The sequence below is a fragment of the Xiphophorus maculatus genome, chromosome 20, assembly GCF_002775205.1.
Source record: "Xiphophorus maculatus strain JP 163 A chromosome 20, X_maculatus-5.0-male, whole genome shotgun sequence".
NCBI lineage: Eukaryota > Metazoa > Chordata > Actinopteri > Cyprinodontiformes > Poeciliidae > Xiphophorus > Xiphophorus maculatus.
Genome location: NC_036462.1, coordinates 30,495,462 through 30,512,097, shown reverse-complemented (window position 1 = coordinate 30,512,097; position 16,636 = coordinate 30,495,462). Strand labels below are relative to the sequence as shown.

The window sequence follows — 16,636 nt, the reverse complement described above, 5'->3', positions numbered from 1 at the left end:
TATCCGAGGACAGAGTAGTTATGCCACAGTTATGCACTGTAATGTTTCAAGACTTTACACATAGTTTGTTACCATGAGCTGGATGTGACTTCAGATGCTGCATTTCTTCTATAAGTCCATTGTTGAGCGAGTCGTCTCTTCTGCCATCATATGCTGTGGGGAGAAGCAACCTGATAGAGAAGGCTGGTTCTGTTCTGATTCTGGTTCTGTTCTGGGGACGACTCAGGATTCTCTGGACATGATGACTCAAAATTAATACAATTATGGACAACCTTGACCATCCTCTTCTTGAGTCTGTCTTAGAAAAATAGAGTGCTGTAATACAGACCGCTACAGAAGATCTTTCCGTCTAATAGCCATCACTATCTACAATAACTTAAAAAAATTTTTTTGAATTAAGTATATTTGAATCTGGATTTGAATTATAACTGTATAATTTGCAGTTATAATTCAAATCCAGGTTTTATCCAGGTGTTATTAGTAGGTTATTGTTAGTTATTACTAGGCTATTAGTCAAAATCCATCAGATGTCAGAGTCAGGTGCTGGAAAATATTAATATAACCACCTCACATTTTATTTTTTATATGATATTCAACCTGCTACCAACCTTGCAAATACAAGCAGGAACAGACGACGGCTGCAGGTTAGAGGTGACCTTGAATCACTCTCCTTCTCAGACTCGTGTTTGACAGAGTTTTGTCCGTGGTTATGAGACAACAAGGCAGAGGAAAGAGGTTCCCCTCTGCTCCACACCTCCCCCCATGCACGCTCCCATCCCTCTGGAAGCCAGCCTCCTGACCCTCCATCCCCCATCACTTCCAATCACCGGCCGGCCTCTCTCTTTGCCGAGCGCTTGACGATGAATGGCTCAGTGTTTTTCACAGGGATGTGAATGCAGAGCGTTGCCCTCTGACAGACAGGCTCACTCATTCACACGACGTTTTTTACTTTCTCCAACTTCTCCCTGCCACCCTGCTATGAATGCTTGCGTTCCCCCTCCACCCCTCCTCCCTCTTGTTTCCCAGAATCACCGTTTCTAGACTGCTGTGTGAATTCAGAGTAAAAATAAAAAGCTTTGACTAAGATATGCATTACCCCTCCCTGGTGTTTATTGTTCTCGTTCATTTGGACCTTGCAACCTCTACAATCTAAAGGTTACGGGCTTAGAGACATTCTACGCAAATAAAAATGTATTTAGGAAATTTCTTGTAATTTTTAAAGAACCAACATTTTATTTCTATTTTTAGGATTCAAAATAAAGAGAAATATAAAAAAGGATAGTTAATTAGACAAAAAAAAAATCACATAGATGCCAACCTAATGACAAGAAAAACAGATATGAAAACGTACTACTGGCATTTTTAGTGTCATTCTTTGCGAACAGTTAGTTCAAATATTGCAGTTAAATATTTTTCATAAAAAGCATTTGTTATTATATCTGTAAATAATTAACTGGTTCCTTTTACGTTTTAATCAAAGTAATTCAGAGCCATTGTGGAAGGTCCAAAGAGCCACAGGCGGTGGATCCCTGATCTACACTCATCCTTTGCTACATTTGTCCAAACAATCTTGACTGGGAGGTCAAACCATGGCCCAGTAATCAGATGCATGTTCCCAGTCGGCCACTAGGGGGAAGCCGCTTCAGCCAGTTCTCCACCACCATCTGCTGCTGCATTTCACTATTTCATATTGAACCTCTGTGAGAGCGCATACATGATGCTGTTATGTTTTTTTTCAAGCTGCTGCTTGAAAACCTTTCAGTGTGGTGAAAAATGACTCTAAGGTAAAGATGATCAAACTCATTCGCAGAGTTGGAAAGTAACTAGTTACATTTACTCAATTAGATTTACCCGAGTAACTTTTGTGGGGGAAAAAAAGAAAAAAAAAAGAGAGTATTTTTAGGAGTATTCTTTTACCACGCTGTACTTTTTACTTTTACTTGAGTAATTTTATTATGAAGTATTGGTACATTTGCTTAAGTGAAATTTCTGGGTTCTTTAATGATGAACAAACATGTTTTAACCAAAAATTCACCAGACACAGACACACAGCTGCAGGTTTTGTTAAAATTTCATACGTTTTTTAATTTTTTATTGAAAGACACTGATTTGGAAAGCTTGTCTTTTGCCTGATTTTGCTGTTTTTGGTTAATATATGAATTATTGTCATCTTTATTCTTAAAATACCAAAATTTCCACTTAGCTTTATATCTTTGGTCCGTCCAATTAATGTATTTTTATAAATCTTAAATGATTGATAATTTGATCCATTATTCAGTATTTGAGTAGACTCTTTACCAAATGCTTTTTTACTCTTACTAGAGTAATTTCTTGGATGGATACTTTTTACACTTACTTCAGCAATAATATGTTGGCCTAGTGCTACTCTGACTTGAGTACAATTTTCTGTACTCTGCTCACAGGTGCTTATTCGATTTAACACCTTCAATGTTAAACCACAGGACCGGGACATCTTTCTTCCAAGTGATCAATATGATAATGTGCTTATTATCATCATTGTTACCTGTTTTTATTGTTATTTAAGCGCTAGCTTTCGATATTAGATTATATTTACAAACCGGGCTGAATCTGCAGCAAACAACTTTTTCTGATAATAGTCTTTGTTCTGGTTCTGAAAAAGTATCTCTTAATTTGTTTTGCTAGCAGTACGGGTAATATTTCTTTCCCCTGGGATGAATTTAGTAGCAGCTTGTTGTAGGGAATCCCACGGGTACCTGAAGGCACCATTGTCCCTTCCCCTCAGCTTGCCCGTCCCCCTTTTGACGCCGGTGGAAATCTGGGCAACTCGGAGCGACTCCGAGCATTTCAGGCACCATTCACCGGCTGCGGTAGGGGGTCGAAGCTTGCTGGTAGGGGGAGCCGGAGGGAGCCCGCTTCACTTCGTCAGACTTTCCTCTAAGCGCTACACAGAGAAGGAAAGCGGGTGTTTTCTTCATGAAGCGCTTTGGTGTGTGAAGCACAGAAAGTGGTCGGTGTTGGACCCGGACTCTGGGATATTCTGTTGTTACGTCGGGGGGTGGGGGGGGAGGCAAAAAAAACCCCGCTGCTGGTCTCTGCACAGAGCTGCAGCCACACTGGACAGTTTGAAGGAAACTACTGGAACTTGACCTGAGCTGGAATAAAGACGCATTATTAGTGAGGAGAAAGTTGAACTCAGAGTAAGGTGAGTGGCTGTGTGTGTGTGTGTGTGTGTGTGTGTGTGTGTGTGTGTGTGTGTGTGTGTTGAATTAACCCCGCGCTTCTCTCAACTGTGTGTATTTTAGGCATCAATTAACAAAACAACCTCCTGTGTTTTCCCACTTGTTTCCCAGCATGAACCACTTGCTGTTTTTTTTTTTTTCATATTTTCGTTGAAGATGTTGGCCTTTCTTTGGTTTGTGTTTTTACAGCAGAACGTCTGCTGAGCACCCAATGCAGGGCCGGTGCTAGCCAGTTGGGTGCCCAAAGCGCAAATGCTTTGTGGTGCCGCTCATGTGGAACCATTTGGTGGTGGAAAAATAAAAGACTCACAAAGACTTAAAGTGGTATTAAAACGAGGAAACAAATAAAGTCTACTGAATGAACCGTAGCAATGGGGAGTGTGACACAGAAGTAGGACCCATCCTGTATAGTGATGTTAGAATATGACTTATTTTTGTTCCGATTTCACATGTTTGATGCAAACCATCAAAACCCAACAAACAGGTCTGAGTTTACTACCACAGGGAGGATAGATGAATCTTTTCCTCAAATAAATATGTTACTTTTGTACATCAATATGCTTTATATACTTTAATTTTTAATATGTTGTAATTAAAGTCAAGTTTATTAGTGTGGAGCATTTTATGCAACTTGGTAATTCAAAGTGCTTTACGTGAGAAAAACACAAATCAATAAATAAGCAAAACAGAAACGTTACATTACAGTGGCAGAAAAAGCTGAAATAATGAAAAAGTAATGAAAAGTTGTTATCCAGATCAGAATTAATCAACGCCCCACTTATCATTAATCAGATATTAATAATCTTTGTTTTTAAGGGTCTCTTCATAGACATCATCATGTAGGCTGTTGTAAGCATGATACATGGAGTAGACTGTTGTGAGTCCTACAATAACAGACAGCTATTTTGGGTTAGTGCTAGCCTAGATGCTATCCTTACTATTTCAGCTAGTTTTAGCTTTTTAGCTAATTATAGCTTTCACATGAGATTTCTTCACCCTGCGTGGGGTATTTTACTGTTGGTCAACTTGCTAATGATAGCCTGGATGCTATCATTAGTATGTCAGCTTGCTTTAGCGTTTCAGCTCACTTTAATTTATAAACTGCTGGGACCTTAAAGCACGGCTATTAAAGAAAAATACGTTGTGCCTAAAGAAGAATTCCATCTGTCATTTAAATTCGGATGCTAAAAATGACAAATTTGTATCAATCTGTAGCTCCAGTTGGGGGCCACACAAAATGGTTCCAAGAGACACGAGTGGTCCTCGGACCACACTTTGGAAACCTCTGAATTAGATCATTGTTTCATTTTAAGACACATTATTATTATTATTTGTTGCTATTTTGATAGGGAAAATAGCATATTTCAATCACAAACAATACCTTTCAACTGAATGAGAAGAACCACGACATGTCTGTCAAGTAACCACTAAAAGTCAGAAGTCAGCTAGTTTTAAAAAATGTTGGGTTTTTTTTTTTAAATGAAGCAATTTTTTGTGATTTTATTGATCACAAATTTCCAAAGGTTTCTCTGTAAAGAGGGAGATGAAATTCGTCTGGTGAAACGGCGTGATCTTTTGACGATAAAGCCCATGGCGAAACCTGTTTGGGATGTTTAAACACAGGCAGCGTCCCTTGAGAACAGGATGTCTTCAACCAGAATCAGTCTTTCTTTCTTTCTTTCTTTCTTTCTTTCTTTCTTTCTTTGAGACGGGTATTATGAGGATGTGCATCGTCCTCTGTGATTGGGTGAAGAGACTACTTTCAGCTGGCAGTTGTTGCTTTTGGGTGAACAAACCACTCTGGTGGTTCTGGTTCTAAACCACTTATTAAAATACAAAGCGAATGATGAAGGCCTCCATTACAATAATCTCCAAATAGCCATAGATGTGATTTCGGGCACCTGTTTTTTTGTTTGTTTGTTTGTCTTTAATAGCCAGAGTGAGCTATGTGGTTATATCTGCTGACCGTGCCTGAGCTCCACATGCCAAAGGTATTGTTCAGGAATTCAATAATGAAAACCCGAATTTAAGGAAGATTCAGCTCTATTGTCCAGCAGTTTCCTCCTGTAGTTCCATTATTTACTCCATCAAAAATATTTAGGAATTATGAAGGTAATATACATTTTTTTTTTTTTTTTTTACATGTACGAGTCAGTTGGTCCTTTAAAAACACGGAATAATAAAACATGAGTGCACTGACTGGAACAGTTGGGGCCCATAGTTTTATTATTCAATAGGTGATCCACATAGACATTTAGTAATAATGCTTATAGAATTAATTAACACTTGTAAGCTGCTTGCGGGTCAGACAGACTAACTGCATTTTATTGTTGAAATTCAATACAGACACAAACTTTTTACACTTAACAACAAAAAAGATGTTCCTATCATCTTAAATGCATCAAGATAAACAGAAAATATGGTTGCTTTTTGCCTTTTAACTTTAAAAGAAAACATTTGAAGACAAAAGTAATACTCATTATGAGAAGACCAGTAAATTTAAAAAGTACATTTCTATTCAAAGTATAAAAAAAAACATTTAAGTTTATGTTTAAATTGACCTGTAATGCTTTACTACATTTTCTTGTTTGCACTTGTATACAATTTTTTAATATGTCAATATCAAACAAATATTGTTTTTCCAAATATGATTTTGTGTGTAAACGACTTCTTGTGGTTTTTCTACCACAAGTAGTCGTAGACTACGTGAAAAGGCAATGACTAGTTGGTTTGTAACTAGTTACATTTACTCACTTCCATTTACTTGAGTAACTTTTTTTTGAAAAAGTGTGCTTTTTACGTGAACTTGGGTAACTTTATTATGAAGTATTATGAAGTACCGTTAGTTTTACTTGAGCAAGTGGTTCCTCTACCCACTGTAACTTCACTGGATGAAGAACATGTTTTAATCAGAAATTCACCAGACACACACCTGCAGCTTTTAAAGTTTCATTAGTTTATTTATTGAAAGAAACTGATTTGGAAAAAATTTAGTTATTTTTTATTTTTTGTTACTTGTATGAATTATTGTCATTTTGGTCTGTAAAATGCCAAAACTTCCACTTAACTTTATTTTTTGGTCCATCTGATTTTTGTAATTTTTCAATATTAAATGATAATTTGATCAGTTACTCAGTACTTTAGCAGACTTTTTACCAAGTACTTTTTTACTCTTACTTGACTAACTTCTTGGACGGCTACCTTTTACTATAACTTGAGTAAAAATATGTTGAAGTAGTGCTGCTCTTACTGGAGTACAATCTTTGGCTACTCAGCCCACCTCTGTCTACACTAAACAATAGCCAGCTCATGAATTGTCAGTGAAGGTGCGAAATGTGATGAAGGGTGTCGGCAGCTGCACGGATGCCACAGAGCCTTTTCATCACCGCGCTGCTTTCCACAAACAAACCAGCCTATATGCAAAATGTACTCACCTGGTCTCTCCAACACAAGCAAGGCCACACGTTATTTGAGAGTGTAAGAGAACATGGTGATGGCGGCGCCATGTTTGTGCCTGCTTCAGCTAAGCCAGCGTCGCCACCCTCTGACCACCAGTGTGCCGATATCTTCGTTATTGGAAAATGACTCTGCTTCTCAGACGTTGATGTGTGACCAGGGATTTCATGAAGACATTTTTTGTTCATATGGGTTCAAGACAAAGTGTCTGGAAATCTTTAGAGCTAAGATTTTACACAGATGAAGTCTCAGCTCTGAAATGAAGTAACTCAAGTAGAAACACGTTTCTCTTCAAATATCTGTCTGGCAGTTTGGTTAACAGGAAGCTGAGCAGAAGATGTTGGAGTAGGGGATATGATCCCTGACCATTCTGATGGATGGAAGAGATGGTGTGAACTTCCTCCTTGTCTCTCTGCTCTCTGGTCCTGCTCTACATCTACCTCCTCTTGGATTTGGGGTCATAGTTCAGATATCAGTTGAGCTTTCGAGATGCTAATTAGCTGCTCCCAGTTGTAAAAAGAAAAGCCCAAAAAATAACCTTGTTGCCATGATTATGCACCGTAGCAACTGTCTGAAAGTAAAAAAGCAGTAACAAAAATCCGTCCAGAACCAGTGAATAACTGTCCAATTCGATTTCTCAATAAAAAAAATGTATATAGTCTTAAAAAGAACAAATCAAAACTCGCGTAGCAAATTCTGCTCCAACATGCTGCCACCATCAGCAATTCTAGAATCGAAAATAAGAAGGGCACCTTCCGCCTTGCAACGCTCTATAGAGTGAATGGGTAAAGAAGATCAGTGGAAAGTCTTTTCTTGTTCACTGCATAGCCTGTGTTGAGGTCTTTAACCTCGTCAGGTTTCCAAAAATGATCTGAATTAGATGTTGCTTAGCAACGACCGTACCCGGAGCTACTTTTTCCGGCGTTGTCAGAAGAGTCCGTGGGATCCGGGTAGCAGGTGTGAAAATTTGCTAACGCCTTAAAGTTCACCATTCTTTGGACTAAAGCAGCATAACTGAACTCTTCCTGCTCTTTTGTGCCATAAAATGAGACGCAGATATTCGGCGCTATTCAGACATAATCCCTGCCACTGGGCCTTTGCAGAAACTGGAAACTCAACCTAGTAGACGGCCATTAATCTCCAAGACACCTGCCTAACCAAAACAGGCCATATGCCAGGTAATGGAAGCCCTGCTGTGACAATAATGGCCTAATAATAAGAAATAATCAAACAGTAAGTGTGCTCTGCTCAACTCCCACAGTCTTACTACTGGTATTTATTACTCTGTTTAGTGTAGTTTTAAAAAAAAATTTTTTTTTCACCTAATGTTTAGGTTGCCAGACCGGCAGTGGAGGTGTTGGGAATTTCCTTTGAAATCAGGGAGACTGATGATAACTCTCCCAGTGAAAACAAAGCGACCCAGACGCACGCACCGCTGCTGTGGAATGTGGAGGAGATTTGAGATCTTTGAAAGATCAAGTGCTCTGTGAGCATGTGAATTATTAACTCGCTGTATGCTCCCACGCCTTGACGGTCCTGGCGTTTAAGTGTTGGCAGCGCGTTCTCCGGAAAGCAGCAGGTGCGGTCGCGTGAAGCCGGCGCTGAAACGGGTTTGAAGAGCTTCGGCTCGGGAAGAAGTGAACCGCTTAGAACCTGAAGAAGGCTTGTGTGCACGTGTTAGGGGTTGAGAGGGCATGAATAAATGTTTCAGAGTGTATGTACTAAACTAGGTGGGTGTGCTTTTGGTTCCAAGAAGCGGTTTGTTTGATGTTTTTGATCACTTTGAAGAACAGTCAACACTGCTGTAAACACTGCAAAAACTCAAAATCTTACCAGCTAATTTTTGTCTAGTTTTTAGTGCAAATATCTTAGTAAACTTAAGACAAAACTAACTTGCAAGTAATTTTTCTGTCAATAATTCCTAAATATTGCTGAAAAGATTCTAGTTCCACTGACAGATTATTTCACTTATAACAAGACATTTTTCCTGTAAGTAAAATAATTTGCCAGTGAAACTGGAACTTTTTCATCAATATTAAAGAATTATTGACTTAAAACAAGCGGCTATATCTTCCCGAAAAGTTACTTCTAAGTTATGTTTGTCTTATTTCAAGTGTGCTAAGACATTTGCAGTAGAAACTAGACAAAAATACTTGGTAAGATTTTGTGGTTTTGCAGTGAGTTGCTTTTTTGAGCTCAGCTGTTTGGGCCTGAAGGATGCCTTTTGTCGCCTCAAAGGTTTTCTCCTCTTAGACTTCATTCACCACTCTCTGTGCTGCTCTGTGTTGGTGTGAAATCCAAAACTGATGGTGAAATTTCCTGAAATGATAAAGGTAAATAGACCTTTACTGGTGTATGAATAGCCCTGGACAAAACTGAAACTGGTGGAACTGTGAAAGTGACTTAAACACCAAACCCTTTCTGCTCTGAGAACAGGGTACATAGTTCAAGTCATGCAATGGTTCTGAAAAGTGTCCACACCTCTGCCAGGCACTCAGGATGAAATAAAAAACGACACCGCGATGAATCATTTAGAAACTTGTTCCACACTGAAAACCAAACAAATCTGTTGGAAGGAGAAAAATTCAAAAAGTGCAGTACCGGAGTTGAGCTACTTTGTTGCAAATGTTTTGACTGAATTTAAGCATTCAGTCTTTGGTAGAATCCGCATCTTCACTTTGCAGTGCAAACGCTCTCTAAGTCTCCCTGTTGCAAAGTCAGTGTGTTTGTAGCAATGAGAGACACTTGGTTTGTAGCGAGGTGCTGAGAACTTAGTTTAGAACTACGCAACACGTTAATTAGTCCGACATGAAGCAGGTAAAGCAGCAAGTTCTGTCTGACGAAACATAGGTTCATCATAAGAGTTACGTAGACAATTACGTGTTTTGCCACCATTGGCGGGACAGCTGCTCTGGTGTAGCAGAACAGTGACCTGCAAGATATTCACGCTGCAAAATCATTAAACCTTAGAGTATTATTGTTCTAGTTTCTAGTGCAAATTTCTTAGTACAGTTGAAATAAGAAAAGCTAACTTAGAAGCTACTTTTCAGCAAGACATATAGAGCTTGTTTTAAGTAAATAACTCCTTAATATAGACGGGAAAAGTTTTAATTCCATTAGCAGATTATTTCACTTATAACATTGGAAAAAATGTCTTGTTATAAGTTAAATAATCTGCCAGAGGAACTAGTACTTTTTCATCAATATTGAGGAGTTACTTAAAACAAGCTCCTATGTCTTGCTGAAAATGTACTAGTTAGTTTTCCTTTCAAGTTTACTAAGATATTCACACTAAAAGCTAGACCAAAACTACTTGGTTAGATTCAGTTTTTTTGCAGTGCACTGCCAGATATGGTAAACCAAGAAGCTTCAGGAAAAACTTGCGACCTAGCATATTGGCTTAAAATTCAAACCGCCACGTAGCAGAACACTTTCGGAAGTTCTTGAAGAGAAATATGCGGTCCATTTGGACAGTCTTATCCACCACTATTGAGAACCTCACAATTGACAGGCGTCTTTCTGTTTTGTTATTATTACTCTGTGTTAGAATGGCCCTTAGCGGCTGGTTTACAGAGGAGTCTTGAGGCAGAGACATAGTGCAGACCAACCAGGTGTTTATTCTCCAACATTTAACATTTAGACAATCCTGCTTACAACGGCCCTGGGTCCCAGCAGCAACCACACCTACCAACCTGCAATGTGGCCAACATGCAGGTTTTTATAGTTCCTGGCTGCTCCAATTAACAACCCCACCAAGAAACAGGGTAGGACAAAATACATGTACACATACAATCTTGACAAAACAACCAAATCTTCAACACAATATTAACAAACGTTCATTTTTAAGCAGCCATTTCATTTCTAAAAATACCTTTCTATAAATATAAGTCCAATCATTAAACTTCTAAAATGCATCGTTCTATCGCTCCCCCTCTTCCATCTGCATTGGTCTCTTCCGGAACCTTTATAAGGTGCTCAGGCCCCTGGGGAATCTTTTAGCCTGAACACCCTGCAGAGGAAGAGACAGAGGTAAGCCACATCTACACAGCATTTCAGTGTATTTCAAACAGTTACAAGACCCATCCATTCGTTTGTTTTATTTTAACAGGACTCCATCAGTTCCAGCTGAGATGCCACTGCACAAAAACACACAAACAATAAAATACTTTAATCTGTATCTGTCTCTTATTCAACACACCCTTTTAAGTGTTTTCATTCCAGTAATGAAGACCTTCATTACACTCTGCCTCTAGCGTTGTTTTGTCGCACAATAAATGGCCGCTCACGCTTGCTCGCTAGAAGTTTGTCATCTTGTTTTGTCTGTAACTTGGAGTTGAGCATCGCTTTCTTCCTTTTTGCTCTGGTTCATGAGATAATTTACTTATTGTCACTTGCTAGATTAATTCCTCACTTTATTGTTATGGACTCAATGTTGGACACTTATTAGAACCCAGTATCAACCTTTCCTTGTGCCTGCATCCTTGCATGCTCCTGCTTACCGTTTTATTTTTTTGTTTGTGAAGCAGTTGTTCTGCTGCTTTCTCTTTGAGAAAGAGAGCCAGCCAATGAGAAAAACTGACACCAATGATTAGGTGACCTAACTGCCTTCCTGATGAAACCTACACATAGGCCTGTCACGATAACAAATTTTGCTGAGCGATTAATTGTCTCAAAAATTATTGCGATAAACGATAATATTGATGAAGACCTTTTTACACTGATTTAATGGAAATGACGTAATAATGCATGTGATTTCCTGCCAAAGAAAGATACACTTTATATTCAAAAGAACACTAAACACTGGAACTGATAAACAAAACAACCAAAAACAAAAATAAAATGGATTCTCAGTCTCCAGTAACAAAATATTTACTTGAATAAAAACTAAACAACATAAAGCCAAAGTGGAAATAAACACTGCATTCAACCTAAAGAGTGCAGATTATAAAGTCTGTATATTATGTTGCCCTTCAGTAATCATTAGATTTAAATAGAGAAAATGGGCACATCGACTACCTGATGCAATAGTTCACACTACACGATTCTTTTTGCCCCAATTTTCCCCTTGCGATTTCCTAACCGATCATCCTGTAGTGTTTGGTGTGTTACGGTAGATCGTCGTTGCCGCTCCGATCCAAATCAGGAGTTTTCCCCGACTGGGATCTAACGCAGCCTGTTGAATGTGACAGGTAGCCAATCAGAAAGCGCAGATTCTCCTCCGAGCTTTCTGAGGGGAATTACCCGAAGTTCAGCGGACATCGGAGATGATATGTGGAAACAACATTAATGTTTATTCAACATTTCGTTAAAGAATATAGAAATGACAAGAGGAGGAGTTGGAGCGAAATTGGTACCACAGTTGATAAACCCGGTAACTTTTCAGCTGTTCTTCGTTAACGTGACATAAATAGGTTCTAATGATTTTCATTCAGTCAGGACTTTACGCTGACACTAGCCACATGCATTGCAGGTAGATTGTAGTAAAGCATTGATTAATGCCTGGTTTTAAAATGAGTTCACTGAACTTGTAGCCATTATTTTGTGCCCATTGTTGGACACCACAGGCACAATCAAACCCAAGCGAATCGTTATGCCTAGGATTTCTGTTGGCTAAAGTGTGGTCTCAGGTTTTGAAAATGGGCCGACAATCCGACAGCTCTAAGATCGTGTCATGTGTGCTGGGCTTTACACTAAGGAAATGAGGAAGGGAGGAGTCAGTGGAGAGCACCGGAGTTGAGCCTTTTTTTCATTCAGTGTCATCAACAAAAAAAAAAGGCCGGAAGAAACGATAAAGCCGACAATTAAAATAAGGTTGATAGTTTTAATTTATCGTGCGATTAATTGATTTATTGTTTATCGTGACAGGCCTACCTACACAAAGTTGCAGACCCTGTTCTCTGGGTTGTTTTGAACACGGTTTTAAGGCAGAATCCTTCAAGTTGAGCTCTAATCCACTCTTCTGTTTTACAGTAGGGTCTAATCTTAATCCAGTTTTAATTGAGCCTAATTAGACCTCGGATTAGGACAAGATGAAAGCTGATGTTATCTTCCGCTTTACATCTTACATGGAATCCATCTCCATGTAAGCTGGAGCAAAGCTGGGGAAGCACCATTTACCATTTGACATTTTACTTTTTTTGTAATATTCCAAAGAACTCCTCAACCACTGTTTTTTTTTTAAATTGGCAATGGGTAGGTTATTGCAATAAATTATGATATTGTTCAATTTAAAGTAATTTTCAAGTAATATAATGGTAATGGCAACCTATTTTAATCCAACATGCACGTTAAGCACTGTTGATGACAATACTAACTGATTATGACTGCATCACCACTAAAAATGCAGCGAGCCAGAGAGAGACTCTTGAAGTTTCTCAGAACAATATATATAAATGGAGATGAGAGGTAACATTACAGACTTACAGTAAATATAGTTCTTAAATGGTTATCCTGTTTAACCTGACCGAGTGTTCGACATATTCCAGTTCTGGAACTGATAGCGAGTCTAGGCACAGTCCCTCTTTGGGGATGGTGATTGATTTCACCTTCACCCACCAGCTGGGTTTTGGGGAGACAGTCTTCCCCAAAGTTTGAAGTTATTAAGTGTTGGACTTGTTGCGATTGTTTGTAATGGTTTGGTTCAGATATGTTTGGGAGAGTACTTAAAAGCACAGGAAGAGTTCATGATCAACGTAAAGTCAACTGGTTAAACAATCCCATTATAAGACAGGAAGTCATGACAAAACTCAAAAATTAAAAAAGCACAAATTATTTTTCTTCATCTACCACAGTCACAACACGATAAGATACACATCGTCTCCAGACTCCCCTCCACATTCGACCCGTTCCAGTTTGCCTACCGCCGAAACCGCTCCACTGAGACGCTATCTCCTCCACCCTACACCTGAGCCTGGCTCACCTGGAGGAGAAGAACACTCATGTGCGGATGTTGTTCCTGGACTTCAGCTCAGCGTTCAACACAATCATCCCACAGCATCTGGCAGGAAAACTGGGACACCTGGGCTGCTAGACTTCCTCACCGACAGACCTCAGTCAGTCCGGATCGGACAACACACCTCCGATGTCATCACCCTCAGCACAGGCTCCCCTCAGGGCTGCGCCCTGAGCCCTCTGCTGTTCACTCTGATGACACACGACTGCGTCCCCAGGTTCGCCACCAACCACATCGTGAAGTTCGCGGACGACACAACGGTGGTGGGCCTCATCTGAGACGACAACGACCTGGACTACAGAGTCGTTGTCGTGGAGCAGCTGGTGGACTGGTGCAGAGACAACAACCTGATCCTGAACGTTGACAAGACGAAGGAGATGATCGTTGACTTCAGGAAGAACCGGCCCAGCCACGCTCCACTGCTCATCAAGAGCTCGGCTGTGGAGGTGGTCAGCAGCACCAAATTCCTGGGGGTGCACATCACTAACGACCTGACCTGGACTGGGAACACCACGTCTCTGGTCAAGAGGGCACAGAAACGTTTGTATTTCCTGCGGAGGATGAGAAGAGCACACCTGCCCCCGCCCATCCTCAAGACGTTCTACAGAAGCACCATAGAGAGCATTCTGACCAGCTGCCTCTCTGTGTGGTGTGGAGGCTGCAGCGCCTCCGACTGGAAGAACGTGAGGAGAGTGGTGCGGACAGCAGAGAGGATCATCGGGGCCCCCCTTCCCTCCATTCAGGACATTTCATCCCAGCGCTGCGTGTCCCGAGGCCGAAACATCATCAGTGACCCCTCACACCCCCACCATGGACTGTTCTCCCTGCTGCCCTCTAAAGAGGTTCCGCAGCATCCGGTGCAGGTCCACCAGGTTCTGAAACAGCTTTTTCCCACTTGCCATCAGACTGCTGAACTCTTAACTGGACTGCACTCAAAAACTGGTCTCCACTTTATACCTTGCACATGTACAGAGCTAAATAACTTCTATTTTACTGTCAGTCCTGCACTCTATATTTTATTTTTAGATTTATATTCATATTTTATACTGTATTTTATTTTATTCTGGAGTAACCTCACAATTGGAAGCTCAAAACATTGTCCTGAGCCGTATGCAACGAAATTTTGTTCTGTATACACCCTGTGCATGCAAAATGACAATAAAGTCAGTCTAAGTCTAAGTCTAAAGAAATATGGCTACAGGAACCTACACTATAGTTCTCTTGGATGAGGAAGTAGAAGACTGGTTTAATATTGATACTAGACCTGTCACAATAAACAATAAATCAATTAATTGTATGATAAATTAAAACGAGCTCAATAATTTCCATTTACAGATGGCCGTTAGTTTGGTGCTTTGGTATCAGCTTGTCCTTTATTTTGAAGGACAATTTTCATCATAATCGTATTTAATAGTAACGAGTCTTCATAATTTTTTTTATTTGTTGTTTATTTATGTTGGATATTTAAAATGTCTTCCAGTTCCAGTGTTGAATCTTCTTTAGAATTTAAAGTTTATTGATCTTTAAGAATATGTTCTTTCATAATTATTCTGTTACCATTATATTACTTAAAACTGGTCTCAAATCAACATTGTTATTGTTTATCGCAATAACTTCTGGAACAATTTATCGTACTGTAATTTGTGTTATTGTGCCAGGGCTATTTGATAGCAAATAGAACCCAACTTGATATTGAGAAGGATTTTAAGGATAAAAAAAAGATACATTGTGGTAAAAACAAGAATAGAGAATGAACCAGTAGCACTAATAAGTATGTACACCCCCCCCTCCCCCCCCCAAAATCATGTTTAATTAAATCGTATTTAATAGTAACAGAGACAAAGGATATTTTAACATGTTTAGGCAAATTGGATATTATTAGAAATCATAAAATGGATAAAACCAGCTTAAAAAAAGAATACAATTCATCTGACAAAGTTCTTGAATTTATCTTTGGAGGAAATGGGGATTATAGATGTTTGGAGAAGCTTTCACACATTGTTAAATTTTACATAAAGTTCATTCAGGATGAACAAGTTTTTTATTTTATTTTATTTTATTAAATAAATGCTGAGGAAAAAATGCAGAATATACATAATGTGTTGAACCATAATCCTTTTTGTCAATAAAACTGAGCAGAAAACAGGATGACGTTTACCGAACAAAGTGAAAAAGGTGAAAAAGAAAAAAAAAAAAAACACGCCATGGAACACGTGGTAACAAAATCGTATAAAATTGAAGATTTTAGGAGGAAATTCAAAATTCAGAAGCGATTGTATTCAACCCTCAATTTTTTTGTCTAGACAAATTTAAACTACAGACATGCAAACTGAAGTCAGCACATTTTTACTGGTGTGTGTTTTGCCTTCGTGCACCTGCATGTAGCTCTGCAACCTCCACAGAGAATGTAGATAATACTGTTTGGATGTTTTCGGCTGGGTTTATTTTTGAACTTTCTCACCAGAGGCTACATTGTCTGTGCACCGTCAACTTTACAAGGGAGTGGGTGTGGGGAGATGACGAGGAAAAGCAGCCCCTTCTCCTTTGTTTCTTTTGTTGTGGAGGAGGCTGAAAAGAACCGGCCGCTGAAGGAGCGCCACGTTAGCTGGAGGTTATGGATCCGTGTGCAGAGAGGTTGAGGCATGGAGCTGATGTTGAAGTATTTAATAGGCCTGTCATGATGACAAGTTTTGCTGAGCGATAAATTGTCCCAGAAGTTTTCGCGATAATGTCGTTGTTTTGAGACCATTTTCAAGTTATATAATAATAATAATAACAATAATAATAATAATGCTATAATAATGAGAGAACACATTCTTTAAATTCTTTATGAGCATTTAACAACTGGAACCGGAAAACATTATAAATATCCAAAATAAAAAAAAACAAGAAACATAATTAAACTAGAGCAACAAAGAATAACTAGACATAAGAAATATTTCAACTAGAATCACCAAGAAAGAACTGAACTAAAGTAAATACAGAAACAGGACTGGTCTGATGAAAA

At 39.2% G+C, this 16,636-nt stretch overlaps 1 protein-coding gene across 4 annotated transcripts in view; it reads left to right on the top strand.

Moving 5' to 3' along the window:
- The first annotated feature begins 2,796 nt into the window (after nt 1-2,796).
- Nucleotides 2,797-16,636, top strand: part of LOC102226319 (plexin-B1-like) — a 73,354-nt gene continuing 59,514 nt past the window's right edge. For 2 of the 4 annotated variants that reach the window (XM_023324740.1, XM_014470491.2), the window contains exon 1: nt 2,797-3,184. The gene's annotated coding sequence lies outside the window, so the exon portion shown is untranslated. The remainder of the gene's footprint in view (nt 3,185-16,636) is intronic. The other 2 variants (XM_023324739.1, XM_023324741.1) reach the window with 2 other exon arrangements.